Source organism: Pleurodeles waltl, chromosome 5 (assembly GCF_031143425.1).
Source record: "Pleurodeles waltl isolate 20211129_DDA chromosome 5, aPleWal1.hap1.20221129, whole genome shotgun sequence".
Classification (NCBI taxonomy): Eukaryota; Metazoa; Chordata; class Amphibia; order Caudata; family Salamandridae; genus Pleurodeles; species Pleurodeles waltl.
The window spans coordinates 1529135237-1529150288 of NC_090444.1; positions in this window are offsets into that span (position 1 = coordinate 1529135237).

Sequence of the window (15052 nt, forward strand, 5' to 3'; positions counted from 1 at the left end):
AAACATCCTTCACTCAAGGATGCACTTACTATTGCTAAAAACATAGAGGAGTCAGAGCTGTGTATGAAAGAAATAAACAAAAAAAACAAAGTGGGCAATGAAGGAGAAATAGCAGCTGTGGGTAGAAAAGATGAGACTCGTGAAAATGTGGCATCATATAACAAACAATACGCTCTCTCACAGCCCTGTTGGTGCTCCTTAGCAAAAAAAAAACTTCAGAGTCAGGTGGAATTGCTGAAGGGGACGTAGTGCCAGAGAAAGGTCTGGACGATGTGGACTGCTCTTTGGTCCCAGGTGGCTACATGGACCCTGGTCCCTCAGCAAAAAAAGTGAAGAACGTCCCCAAGATCCAAGCCAATTAGATGTACGCAGCCCTTGAAAACTGACAATTTTGTCAATCCCATTTCACAGCACTTATCCAATGATGACTCTTGGGCTTCGTTGAGGATTTGGTTTAAGGACTTGTTGGACTCCAAGCTGCAACATATTCACAGTCGATTAGCCTCCCTAGAATATAGTTTGGGCAATTTAATGTCTGTGATAGGGCAGGGCCCCATTCATGGAAAGTCTGTAGCAACCCAGTCAAAGGTCTTGGAGTGGTCCCCCTTCATGCTAGCTGCTTCTGGTTCTAGTCACTCCCCTGATGTAGTTGGTCAGAACATGTCTCCCAGCCCTTGAGATGGTGGCAATGGCCATGGTCCCAACAAACAGTCAGTCACCAATTTGCTAATAATAGGTCACAACCTACTAGCCAACGAAGTCAACAATCTTTCAAGCATTCTAAGTCTCAGCTTCCGGTTATTGATCTGCCCCCAGCTTCATGTCCCTACATTGTAATTTTGGATAATGTGTCTAGGCTTTAAAGGAATATAATTGAGACTAATGTAGCTCTGAAAAACAAAGTTTTTTTGGTTAAATACAAATGTATGCTCTAAGTGGGACATTTTTAAAGAGATTTTGTTTATGTGATGGGTGGGAGATAAAAGTCCTTTGATGAGACAAGCTCTTTGTGACCTCGTGATCATTAATTTTCCTTATCCTGGTGTTGCTAGGGAAGTGCTTGCCTTAGCCAGAGCCGGCATGTTGAGATTCAAGCAGATCAGGATATTATCTTTGGGCTTCTTTTATAGACATCTAGCTCCTGCTTGTATTGTAGACACTACTGAAAATCAAACCACTCAACATGTTCTTGTATTGGCTATCGGAAACTGTCCACCCCTACCTCCCTTCCACTTAGCAATAGATATTCAGCTTTGTCTTTGAGATGGAAGATGTTGTTTGACAACTATTCACAATCTCTATCAATGTGCGTTGGGGAGCACGGGTTATGCCATCTAAGAGTGAGTCTAGTTCCCCTGTGAACACACTTGAAGAGGTGATAGAATTGCCAATTGGGCTTCAACCTTTCATTAGTAAGGCACCGTACCTGAGATTTCTTAGCTGGAATATAGCAGGCCTGGCATCAAAGCTCAAGGTAGAGGGATGGCAGTCATTTATTTCTAACTTTGATATTGTTTTCATGCAGAAAACTTGGGCTGTGTCTGCATTAGTTCTTGATTGGTACACCAGTTTCAGAAATGTTGCCACCCCTTCAACCTCTGGTCATGCCAATGGGGAATTGGTGGCTTGGTTCACGGTCAATATTGGGCGCTAACTTTTCCTGGTAGCAACAGATATAGGGGTGATTCAAGCATTTGAGGTTAGTTGGGGTGGTAAGACAAGGATCTCCATGGTGAATAATTATAATAACAATTTTGCGTTTAATAATAACTCAACTTTTCAAGGCCTTTCTGCAGTTATTGGCTCTTTACTCAATGGAGCCCAGGCTAAAGATGGATTATTTGATCCTCTACTGGTAGGAGATTTTAATACCAAGCTGAGAGATATATCTTTATGAGTTGACTCCCCTTTTGACCCTGTTAGCTATGAAGTGGAAAAGGCTGGGTTGGATTGAAAGGAGTGGCATCTATACGCCTTTCTGCTGTTACATGACTAATCCAGTCCTGCTATTAGTTCAGATGGTATAGTGGCTCCTCCTTTTACTGGAGGAGGGTGTAGCTCAACCATCGACTATGTGTTAGTTTTTTTGAACCTCCCAGCATTGATTTACAGGACTGAAATAATACCATCGGTTTATAGTGACCACAATTCCCTGGCAGTACTTGTCAAAGTTCTTTTTCAGGATGGAACGAGGGTGGTCGGCCCTAAACAGACACTAGGGATTAAGGATAATGGCAGGAGGGTGGTCTGGCGTTTTGCAAGCTTAGCGTCTGTCATGGTCGAGGTGCAAAATGACTGCTTCACCCTGGTAACATTGTGTCTAGCTGACTGTGGAGATGCCGCTAAATCATTATTAGGCTTTGATGAGCTTTTGTCTTGCATTAGGTATATGATGGGTAGACCCACAAAGAAAAGTCCATTAACTGATTGCTCATGGTTCGACAAAGCATGTAGGATGGCAAATACTTTGTTGAGTAAGACCCTTAGGCAAACTCCTAGGGATCAGGTTGCTGTATCTGCCAGAACTAATGCCAGAACTAATGTTGTTAAAATGGTGTGTAGAGTAGGGCCTCCAACATCTTTGCGGACATCTGTAGTGGTTTCAATCTTTAAAAAGGGCAACATCATGGACCTCTAGTGTTATCGCCCAATTGCTCTGTTGGACTCCTCCTCTAAATTAATAGGGCAGGTTGTGCTGGAGCACCTGATTTCTTGGGTGCAAGGTCCAATATGGCTTTAGGAAAGGTTTGGACACAATAGAACAGTGCCCTAATCTTTACCTTCTTATGGCTAAGTAAAAATTTACAAAGGGTGATTCTATTCACTTGGCATTCATGGACTTGTCAAGTGCATTCAACTGTGTCAATAGGCAAAAGTTATGGGGAATTTTGTTGTCATCGGGCCTTGATTGCAGGCTGATAAACCTTTTGAGACTTTTACATCAGGTCAGAGGACAAAAGTTAGGTATGGGCCAAAGGGTGAGACCACTTCTTTGTTCAGAGTTAAATGTGGCGTGCGCCAAGGGTGTGTTGTCGCCCCTATTTTATACCTTTTGTATATTAATGGCCTTGAGAAAACCTTGGCCTCCAGAGGAGCTGATGTCCTACATATTTGCAATAGTGCCATTCCCCCTTTACTGTATGGGGACAATGCAGTTCTTCCGAGAAGGGCAGCCAAGGGGCTTAGGCAGCTGGTAGAGAGCTTTTGTGAGTTTATGAAGGATTTAGACCGTAAAACTAACTGTATGAAAACCATTGTAATGGTCTGTCGTCCTAAGACTACTAAGACTTGTCCAGTGAATATAGGAGGATGTGTGCTGGCTAAAGTAGGCTCCTTTCAATTTCTAGAATTAGAGTTTGATGAGGCCTGTAGATGGATTCCCTGGTTGAAAGGCAGAGTTTCACTTTTCTTACATACAGTGGGGATTATCTGTTCCCTAGCTGCCAATATAGGGAGGGAACTAGTTGCCTCTATATTGGAAGTCTATAAGAGGATGTGTTTACCTGCTGCGACCAATGGTATGGGGTTATGGGGCAATAAAGAGGTTGGGAGCATTCAGGTGGAAGAAAACTGATTCTGCCACCGATTGTTGGATGTTTTGCCATCTACACCACACTTTTCTCTTCACCAGGAGTTGGGTCTTGAATATTTGCAGGATAGAATTAGCATTGCTCCTTTGGAGCTTCGGTGTGCGATCTAGGCCAGTGAGAAGGTTGTCCTTAATCAATTGATTATTAAGGACTACCTCGCTAGTAACCTTGCGTGGTAGATCCCTTGGCTGAAATACATCAATGCCACCATGACCGCCCTGGGCTGCCCACATTTGTTAGAGAATCCGCATCTAATATGTAAAAAGAGTAAAGCGTGGGTCCGAGACTGCTTTCTCGGCCATAGACAGGCAGCCCGGGAGGTTAACGGGGTAATCAAGCTGACAGTCAATAGGTTGGGGTCTCTTTGCTGTCTGCTGCCTTTTCCCCAAGGGCATATTTTTACTGATATTTGTATCTACCCTTGTGATGAACAATCCTCACAGACACTGCTGCACTTTGTGTTTTCTTTAAATGTTATGAGTTTTTTAAATAACTGTATTTGGTACCATTACTACGGCAAAATAACTTCAGTGATTGCAGGGCAGCTTTGCTTTTTCCCCAACAGCTGAATGATCATGATGCATGCAGTTCTGTTGGCTACTTTTTAAAAGGTGCTGTGGCTTGGCACAAGACGTTGTTGTTTTAGCTATTTTGGTTACAAGATGATAAGTTTTGTTTTTAACGAGATTTGAAGAAGGATTTTTAATATGAAAATGTTAATTGTGTATATGATTTGTTTGTATATAATGATGCTTTTATGCTCTATAATTATATGATTGAATAAAGAGTAACTCATTCCTTCAACAAACAATACAACAAATATTTAAATAAAAGGAAAAAGCAGGCTCCAGATGCTGTAGTATGGTGCATACCAGTGAAGCTAACTGGTGTTTAGCAACAAACAAAGAATGCAGACTGTGCAGTCATATGGGACACTATGCTCATTTGTGTAAAGATGAAGGCAAGTCACATGTAGTGGCCACTGACGATTTTGCTGAAGAAGAGTATAAGGAAGATCATATATTGATGGTATATCCTGAAACCAAGGAAAAGGGAATTAAAATTAGAATTAAAGCATTATTTGTAATTTTGGACAAGGAGGCAGAACTAATAGTATAGTCTGTTTCACTTTATACTGTTGTACCAAAGTCAATTTGGGACAAAGAGTGGCCAGAGTCTATCTTGTAACCAAAAGGCATTGAGCCAAGAGCCAGGGATCAAAAATAGATGTTTTGGGATACTTTGTTGCACCTATAGAATTCAAGTCCCAATGTGTTGAAGGAAAAATCTATGTGGGTGAAGATGGACCTCCCATATTAGGGTGTGTATACCAATATGACTTGCACATTGTAATGGACCCACATTCTACAGATAAGGTGCTGGAGGTGGATAACATGAATGTGGAAGAAGTACTGAGTGAAGTGAAGGACGTTTTTGATGAGATGTTGGGGGAGTTAAAAGGGTAAGTGCATGAAAGTATAGTATAGGAAGGCACAACACCTGAAAAACAAAAAGTAAGGAGAGTTCCAATAGTAGTAAGAGAGGAAGTGAAATAAAAATGCTAGATAATATGTTAAGGGAAGGAATCATAGAGCCTTTAGAAGCCTCTGTGTGGACTTCTCCAGTAGTCATTAAGAGGAAAAGTGAAGGGAGGCTTTGGTTCTGTGTGGATCTGCGCAGTCCGAATCAACATGTTGTAACAGATGTATTTTCTCTTTCGAACAATAATGAGATGCTGTTGTTACTCAAGGTTGGTAGATATTTTTTTCAACTAGACCTGAAAAGTGCTTGCCATCAATTAAGATTGCATGACGATTCCAAAGCACTCACGGCCCTCAAAGGGATGCCGGACACGTTCCAGTTTACAAGAATGCCATTCAAACTGTCCTCAGCCGCTAACGTGTTTCAAAGATTAATGTCAGACATTTTTGAAGGGGTACACAATGTGACATACTTTCAGGGTGACATCTTGGTGTTTGGGGGAGATGATAAAGGAACATAATCAATCGAGAAGATCAGTATTGTGCAAAGTAAAAGATGCTGGCCTAACTTTGGGAAGAGACAAATGTTGGTTTTTGGTTGAGGAAAATGAATATCTGGACACACAATCATGGGGTAAGGGAAAAGACCCAAAGAAGATTTGTTAAAGACTATTAGGTCAGCACCAGTTCCCAAGGAGAAAGATAAATTGCGATCTTTTATGAGTCTTAGTGAACATTATTCAAAGTTTATCAATAAGTCTGCAGAGAAGTCAAAGAGTTTAAGGATGCTCCTGCCCAAAGGTCTTACGTTCAAATGAGGGGATGTTCAAAAGAAAGCGTTTGAGACAGTGGGGAAGGGCATATATAAAGAAAGTATTTTAGCACCGTTTGAGCCTCAGCGGAAAACCATTTTAACAGTTGATGACAGTGTACGAATAATTTACCATCGGTGAACCTCCAAAATTAAGTTAGTGTCCAATTTTTAGTCTCAGTCAATTTAAATCTTCTTTTTATTCTTCTTTCTTTTTTGATAATAGACACATATTCATAACAGCAACAGCCAACACATTTCATCCATACAACAGGACTTCTACAAGGCTGTAATATAATAAACATACATCTCATACAAAATAAAACAAACATCGATACATGTACACTAACTCTGAAACATATAAATAAACACAATGGAAACATATACATAATTTACACAAAACCTATTGGGGATACAAAATGGACAAGGAAAACAAAAAATGAACAAACATGATTTAAAACTATAACAATAAGTACAAACAACATACATAACAATTCTAAAAATATATGTACATAAATGTTGCTATACCTAGCACCATTTTTCGCATGAGCGAAAGTGTTCCTATAAAATATATCCACAAACATTATTTTAATTCTCCCCAACCATATAACAAAAAAATATGTATAGATAATTTATACCAAATAATATATTTAACAAACAGTGTTCAGCAAAAGAATACGATAATTGCGATATAACTTTATAAACCGTGCACATGCAATCATATACATCACAATATGAAATAAAACATACCTTAAGTTCAATTCCAGTACGTAAGTCATATCCAAAGGGTGTTCGTTATTTGCAAACAGAGCGTTAAATATGCTCAATTTTAGGACCTAATGAAAGATAAGGACTTATATTATATCCCAAAATCACCATTATCAAAAATTTACATTCTTCAAAAAAAGGAGGAAGAGGGAAGGACTCATTATTATCATTGACACCATATTTCACTTCTCTTAAACCAAGTTTTTGTCGAACATATCCAAGAAGATGAAAAATACTCACTCATAATTACCTCAATGGTATAACAGAATTAGATCCTACTAAACTTATATAGCGGCCATTTTAGGAAAAGATTCACCATCCAAAAACTAATAGCATGCCACCAAGTGCAATACCATGGTTGTATACCATGGAGCACAGATTGTTTGGATTTTATTGGGCCCATGTAAGGTCTTAAATATAGTTTGAGGAATGCCGTTGTCATGGTTGATGTTAACTTCAGATGGGTAGTAGTCAAGTTTTTACCAGCAGTGACCACTAAATGTACCATTTAGATACTTGATGAAATGTTCCAGGAAGAGGGATTCCCTCGAGTGTTAATAACAGACAATGGTACACACCGTACTTCGATTTGGATGAAGAGGTTGTTTTATGCATACTGGGAAACAGATTGTTTCTGTAGAAATATTTACTTTTGATGTAAACGTGTTCATTCGTCTTAGTACAGTATGTGTGATACTGTGAATAATGAAATAAAGTTTGTTCCTGGTTCCACAGTGCAACTCATCCCTTAATGGGACTGTTAGTAACTCAAAAGCAATACTTCTATGTCAAATACACATTAAATAGTGTTTTGTGGGCTACATTAAATTGTGTTTTACATTCATAGATGGTGCATTGAACCAAGTTCACCCACCCGTGGGTGGGAAAGTACCCCGTGTAGAGTTATGCCAAAGTCATACGGTATGCAACTCACTTTGTTTTTTCCACTGAATTTCTGAGGTTTTTTTAATGTAAAAGTAAATTATTTATACCAGACCTAACAATATAATGTCACTTTACCCTTTGTTTTTTCAGTGCATGTCTGAGGTTTTTTAAATAATTTAAAATAACAATGTAACAATGTAAACGTATGTCATTTTAAGTAAAGTAGGCATTCTGACTTTGCCAAAGGGTCAGAACACCAAAATATAAACGTCTGGCCTATTGGATTTAGCAAGGGGTCAACATATCAACCCATATAAATCAGACCTATTGGCTTAGGGAATAAAATTGCCACAATAATTTATCAATAACCATATTCCAAAGTAATTCTTATAAATACACACATAGAAACACATCAGAATTTTTGTCATACAAATATTTAAAATAAAGCATTTTTATTCCAAACATCAATAAATGTGTTTTTGAGTTTTAACGCTCTTCAGGTCACTAACTGCAGCCATAGAACCAATCACAAGGGGTACCCGCACCCCATCTGAATAGTATAAAGAGCCAGCTAAGAGGTGCATTCCCATATTTACCACACTAGTAAACCTGAGAATGCATCAGAATGCTATGCCTTCCAAGTGGAGGCGCAACAAGCAGAAATATTTTTATTTCTCCTTGTCGTTTCCCCTTTCTAAGTGTGCTGGTTAGAAAGTTGAAAATACTTCTGAGGATTGTTTTTGTTCAGGAAGGTACCCCTTCCTGCACAAAAACATTCCTGCCTGCAAATCAGGCACCCGTGCACCTTGGTGCTAGGCAGCAAATTGCATACCAGCAAAGACAAAGAGCAGGGATGTTGCATATCATGTAAAATACAGTGCATTCCTGCCCTTTCATGCAGCACAGCAAAGGGACTTGCTGTTCTGTGCTGTGTGAAATAATAATAAATCTGCCCCCTAGCTTATTGGCAAAATAGGTATGTGATGGGTTCTTTGGGATAATTGTGTAAGGCACAAAAGTAAACTCAGCCAACTCATATACTGGGTGAATTTTATTTAAGTTCTGTGTGTACAGGTAAGTGGTCTTAGTTAATTTCTTTATCTCTTTTCACAGTCCTTCTCTCTTGTCTTGTTGGGTTCCTCTATTTGTTTGTTCTGATGTCCTTTTGTTATTTTCCTCTTTTAGGTATTGAGCTTCTTGAATCACCTCCAACATAGGCGGGACCATGCAGACAAAATAGAACTAGGAGATAAAGGTAAGTGGACTCTTTTCTCCTCTTTTATCAATATTTATTAAAGGGGTGTGGGTGAAAGGACAAATAGTGAGAGGGGAATATCCCGTGTGGGAAAAGAAATAAGGGAAAAATATAGTGTGGCACGTAAAAAAAAAAAAAATGCTGGTATGACAGTACTTCAGTGAAGTCTCATTTCTATGGAACGGAAAGATACAGTGAAGCCCAGGTGTACAGGAATCCTCTCCCTCTTGCTTTAGGTCTGCTCATTTTTCCCCAATTTGTCCTTCCCTCCTCCCCACTACCACCATTAACCCGTAGGATTTTGTAGACAGGCACGTACCTGCATGTGCCACGTCCCGCCAGGGATGTGGCTGGTTCTTGTGCCTTGTGCCGCGCTGGTGCTTTCTGGTTCCGCGTTGGTTAATTCTTTGACCTCGCTCATTCCGGCCGTCTCTATCCAGGTAACCTCATCATCTGTGCTGGTCGGTCTTTTGCCTCCTTTCCCACTCTGCTCCGCTTTCCATGTCTCCTCCGCGTCTTCCCTTTTCTCAGTGCCTCTCGCCTCTTCAGCGTCTCTTTCTTCTTTAACCCGGATATCCAGGTTTCTGAGTAGAGTCCGGCCTCGGTTCTCTCTCTAGTACCCCCGGGGTATGAAAATAAGAGACCCACTTCCTCGTTCTGCCACAGGGTTGTCAAAACTCTGTTACAAGGTATAAATCCATTCAGCCATTTTGTCTGTAGTGCAGTTCAATTTCCTTTGGATCACCCCAAAACTTACCAGGATGGAGCTAAGGTGAATTAACTATTTTTTGGAAAGTTTTGTGAAGATTCATCAAATAGCACTAAGGTCATAAGCAAACAAAAAAATAGATTTCCCATGGAAACCTAGTTTTAACTATAACTTCACTGTATCAACTATATGTATTTATTATTAATAACTAGTGAAGGGGGGCCTGAGTTTTCATCTGCTCTTTGACTGAGCTCCCACATTGGAATCCTTGGCTTCCTTTTGCTTGGCACAGGCTAACAGGCTTCCCTCAGAGAAAATGCATGTGGTATTTTCATAGAACCAAATATGTTAAATTCGAGAAATAAATCATACATTTTCCAAACCTATTTGATAATATGAAAAAAGTCATATGTCTAACATTGCACAAAATTGTAACGTGGGCAATGAGAAATTTCATTAAAAAATGATAAAAGGCATCAAGAAGAAGGAATCATGAACCTCAAAGCTGACATGAGGCCTAACTGAAGCTCATTTATGCACATGTGGTACACTTTAGGCTGACCACAGGGGAGCAACAAAGGCAATATTCCCAGGCCTGTGCAACATTTATACAGAAGGTGCACAGTTTAAGTAAATATTGTGCAAGAAGATCTTGTAGAATTACAAAGTAATTTCCTTCTTAATGTGGAACCTTGTGAAGAAAAACTAAAAGTAATTACTAAATTAATTTTTATAATTAATATGATATTTTCCTCTTTTCTAATAGGTCTTTTTTTGTATCCTAATGATTGTTTCCTCATGGCTATATTCAAATCTAAAAATGTTGTGCATTTTTTAGCTTTACCTCCCTAGGAAATATACAAGAAGAGGTCTGAAATAAAAGGATAAATAGAGTACAGCAATTAAGCACAGGCAAAATTAAATAATATGTAAGTACATTTTGGTGTAATATTCAGCGGCATGTATTAATATTCTTACTCATTTCATCTAAGGTATTATTCTGTTTCCGCCCTATCTTTTTTATATATGTCTTTAACCACTTGGCTGCCAGGCCTTTCCCCCTAAGGTGCCAAGCCTTTTTTTTGGCTATTTTTCATGTCAAAGTTGCGTCCTTTTTTTCCAACATCCTAGGGATTATAGAGGTACAAGAGTTTGTGGGTTCCCCTGGAGGAGATAAAGATTTTTTTATATGGGAAAAAAGGGCTGCAGAAGAAAGCTTGTGTTTTTTCCCTAAACATGCATCAACAAAGGGTTTGCGGTGCTAAAATCACCATCTTGCCAGCTTTCAGGAACAGGCAGACTTGAATCAGAAAACCACATTTTTAAACAATTGTTTTGCATTTTACTGGGACATACCCCATTTTTACTATTTTTTATGCTTTCAGGCTCCTTCCGGTTAGTGACATAAATGGGTATGAAACCAACGCTGAATCCCGGACAGCTAAGCATTTCTGAAAAGTAGACACAATTCTGAATTCAGCAAGGTTTTTGTACAGAAAGTAATAGCTAATATAAAAAGAACCATTGAAATTGAGGTGAAAAAAGAGCATTTCTCCCCTTGTTTTGTTCTATAACTTTTTTCAGCTATGGCAGTTTTTTAAAAACAATATAGCATTATGTCTGCTGGACCCTTCTGGTTGGGAGGATATATAGGGCTTGCAGGTTCATCAGGAACCCTAGGTACCCAGAGCCAATAAAGGAGCTGCACCCTGCGATGGGTTTTCATTGTATACCGGGTATACAGCAATTCATTTGCTGAAATATAAAGAGTGAAAAATAGGTATCAAGAAACCTTTGTACTTCCAAAATGGACACAAGATAAGGTATTGCAAAGCAGTGGTTATTTACACATCCCTGAATTCTGGGGTGCCCATACAAGCATGTGAATTACAGGGCATTTCTCAAATAGACTTGTTTTGTACACAATGTCTTACATTTAGAAGGAAAAAATGTATAGAAAGATAAGGGGCAGTGCTTGCAGCAGTGCTTGCGGCGGTGCTGGCTGCAGTGCAGGTGCCGGTGCTGGCGGTTATGCTGGTAGCCACTAGGCCTTCACCTGCAAGCTCGGATAGCTGAAGTGCCTTGGCTGGTGTTCGGTGCCCCTTCCTGCCCTTGGCAGATGGTGGTGCCCTCTTGGGTCTGCCAGCTGGAGTCTTTGACATGCCTTGGTGGGTGGTTCTGGCTCCTTCTCCTTGCTGGATGCTGTCCCCTTCTTGCCCTTGCCAGGTGGTGGAACCTTCTTGGCCTTGGAAGGGGTTGGTGGCACACTGGCTGGGCTGACGGGTGCCCCCATAGAGCCTCGGACAGCTGCAGAAACCACAGCAGACGTGGACTTGGTGGCTGAGGTGCTGGGCTGGGTTCTGGCCACCCTGGCCCAAGGTGAAGGACGGGGGGAGGGGTAGGGAAGAGGTCAATGTTGGCTAGGAAAAGCTTCTTAGGGACATTGGGGCAGGAAGAGGGTGAAGATTTGGTAGTGGAGGAAGAGGGAGTGGCTATCGGAGGTGTCAGTCTGCTGTGTTTGGATACAGGTGCATGAGCTGGATGCTGTTGTGAGTTGGATGGTTGTTGGGTGGGTGCGTGCTTGCGTTTGTGTACTTTGGGAGGAGGGGTCACAGACACAGTGGGATAAGACACAGGGGACGTATGCATGGATGTGGGGGTGGTGACTGCCAGTGAGGGGCATGTGGTGATAGGCGTGCTGGTGATGGAGGTAGTGGATGAGGATGTAGTGCATGCTGGTGTGAGTGGAGATGTTAATGGGAGGGGGGTGGATGAGGAGGAGGAGGGGGACACAGTGAAGGCAGTGGATGTTGGTGTGTCTGAATGGGGATGGTGCTTGTGTGAGTGCCTGTGAGATGAAGTGTGGTGCTTGTGTTTGCCTGAACCACTTCTTTGTGTTGATTTGGGTAAATGCTGGTCTGAAGGTGTGCTTGAGATAGGCTGGGGTTGAGGGGATTGGGACTGGGTAGAGGAAGTTGGAGGGGGAGGTTGGAGACAGGGACAATGGCTGCCATCAGTGTGGAGGCCAGACCCTGAAATGCTTTCTGTTGGGCCGCCACGCCAGAGTGAATGCCCTCCAGGTATAGATTTGTTTGTTGAAAATGCCTTTCAACACCCTGGATGGCATTCAGTATGGTTGACTGCCCAACAGTAAGGGATTGCAGGAGGTCAATAGCCTCCTCACTCAGGGCAGCAGGGCTGACTGGGGCAGGGCCTGAGGTGCCTGGGGCGAAGAAGATGCCCACCCTTCTGGGTGAGTGGGCATGGGAAACATGCTGGGGGGCTGCTGGGAGGGCGGTGCTGGTATGGGGAATGGCAGCTGTACCTGTTGTTGGGGTGGGCATAGAGGTGTTCACCACCACCAGAGAGCTTCCAACAGAGGAGGAGTCGCTGTCTGTAGTGTCCCATCCTGTCTCCGTCGTGGTGCTCCCCTCGCCCTCCGTCCCACTGGTACCCTCACCGTTGGTGGTTTTGGCCTTCAGGCCAATGTGGGATGCAGCTCCCTCCGTCGCCGGTGCGTCCACTCCTTCGCCACATGATGCTAATGCACACAAGCACAGGGGGACAAAACATAAAGGGGGGGAGAGACAGAGGATACACTTGGTCAATGCCAGCAACAACACTACCGTTGGCATACACAACACACAGGGAGCAGCCCTATGCACTAGGCCATGCACTACCCGTTACAAAGCTAGTCACCAGCCCATGGGGTACACAGCATAACACCATCAGCTGCACACCTGAAACAAACAGGACCCTGCCCAGTAGTAGATGCCCTCTAACACTATTGGGGTTGGAGTGCTTCAGAGAGTGCCCAACAAGAGGCCTACCCTGCCATGTTCATCCTGGCCTAGGGGCACCCACAGCCCACAGCCCCCACCCAGGTAAAACCTTCACGTGCACAAAGTCATGATTCTGAATCTGTACTCACCCCCTTGTGGCTGCTGTGATGCCTTCAAGCGTCCATACAACTCTGGATAGGCGACTGCCAGGATGCAGAACATCACAGGAGTCATGGTACAACGGGCACCGCTTCCGCGTTTTCTGATTGGTGCTGACCTGCAGGAAAAAGTCAGCAGAAAAGGGATTAGTCATACCATCCGGACTGTCATACTCATGGCCCACCATATCCCTCCCATCCCCTTACATACATTGACCACCATACATGCAGCACTCTGCCCAGGACCCCTCAGCCCCCCCACATCAGGCTTACACACACAGCACTCCATACATTCATGGTCCACGTATCATGCTCACAGTGTACTGACCTGTTTGTCTAGAGGACCGTAGAGTAAAGCGTACTGGGGTAGGACCCCATCCACCAGTCTCTCCAACTCCTCCGAAGTGAAGGCAGGGGCCCTTTCCCCAGACACTTGAGCCATTGTCTCTTCCAGACACAGGTCACAGCAGCACTTGCAGTGTAGGTCCTCTCCTTTGAAGGTCAGGTAGCAAGTGAGTGAACAGATAGAAAATGGCATTCACGTCGGCGCGGTGTGTACCGTCACCACCGGCGTACATCGCCATTGGCTCCTGGAACCCATAGGGCCTACTGTTAACCAATGCGAGGTTGCGCGGCGGTCGTTGACCACCGACCGCTAAGGCACACAACGCCAGCGCAATTACCTCATTTCCACTGTGTCTCCACAGAGGTCAGGCAGTCGCCATTTCAGGGGCAGCTAACTGCGTCACTGCAGATATTGGCACATCAACTGACACTCAAATTCACATACTGTTTCTGTAAAGGAAGAAATGCATTATTAGTTCAAGAGATATGTGAATATGACCCTCTGCTCACCACTTTTCTCTCTAGACTTCAACCGCTGAGGATGAATATGAGATGGAGACATCCTCCAGTGTACAGACGCCTGGTGGACCTGGCGACAATGGAGGACAGACACATTATCCTGACCTGCAGACTTGATAGTGCCACAATCCAAGTACTGTGTGCCCAATTGGAGCCAGAACTGATTTCAGCTATCCACCAGCCCACAGGTATCCCCCCCTCTTGTGCAGGTCCTGTCAGTGCTCCATTTCCTGGCAAGTGGTTCATTCCAAGTGATAGTGGCCATGGCATCAGGGATGTCACAGCCTATGTTCTCAAACATGTTGACCAGAGTGTTGTCTGCCTTGCTGAAACACATGCGCAGGTACATCGTATTCCCCCAGGTGGAGGATATGGCCACAGTGAAAGCTGACCTCCATGCCCTGGGACATATCCCCACCATCGTTGGTGCCATTGATGGTACACATGTAGCATTTGTCCCCCCCCCCGGAGGAATGAACAAGTGCTCAGGAATAGAAAAAGCTATCACTCTCTGAATGTGCAGATGGTGTGTTTGGCGGACCAGTACATCTCCTATGTGAATGCCAAGTATCCTGGCTCTGTGCCTGATGCCTTCATCTTGAGGAATAGCAGCATTCCATATGTGATGTCTCAACACCCAGTTGATGTAGGTAAATGGGTGTGGGGTTGTCCCTAAGGGTGAGTGTCTGTCTAACAGGTATCCCTTGAATATTTGCAGGTGACTCTGGTTACCCCAACCTCTCATGGCT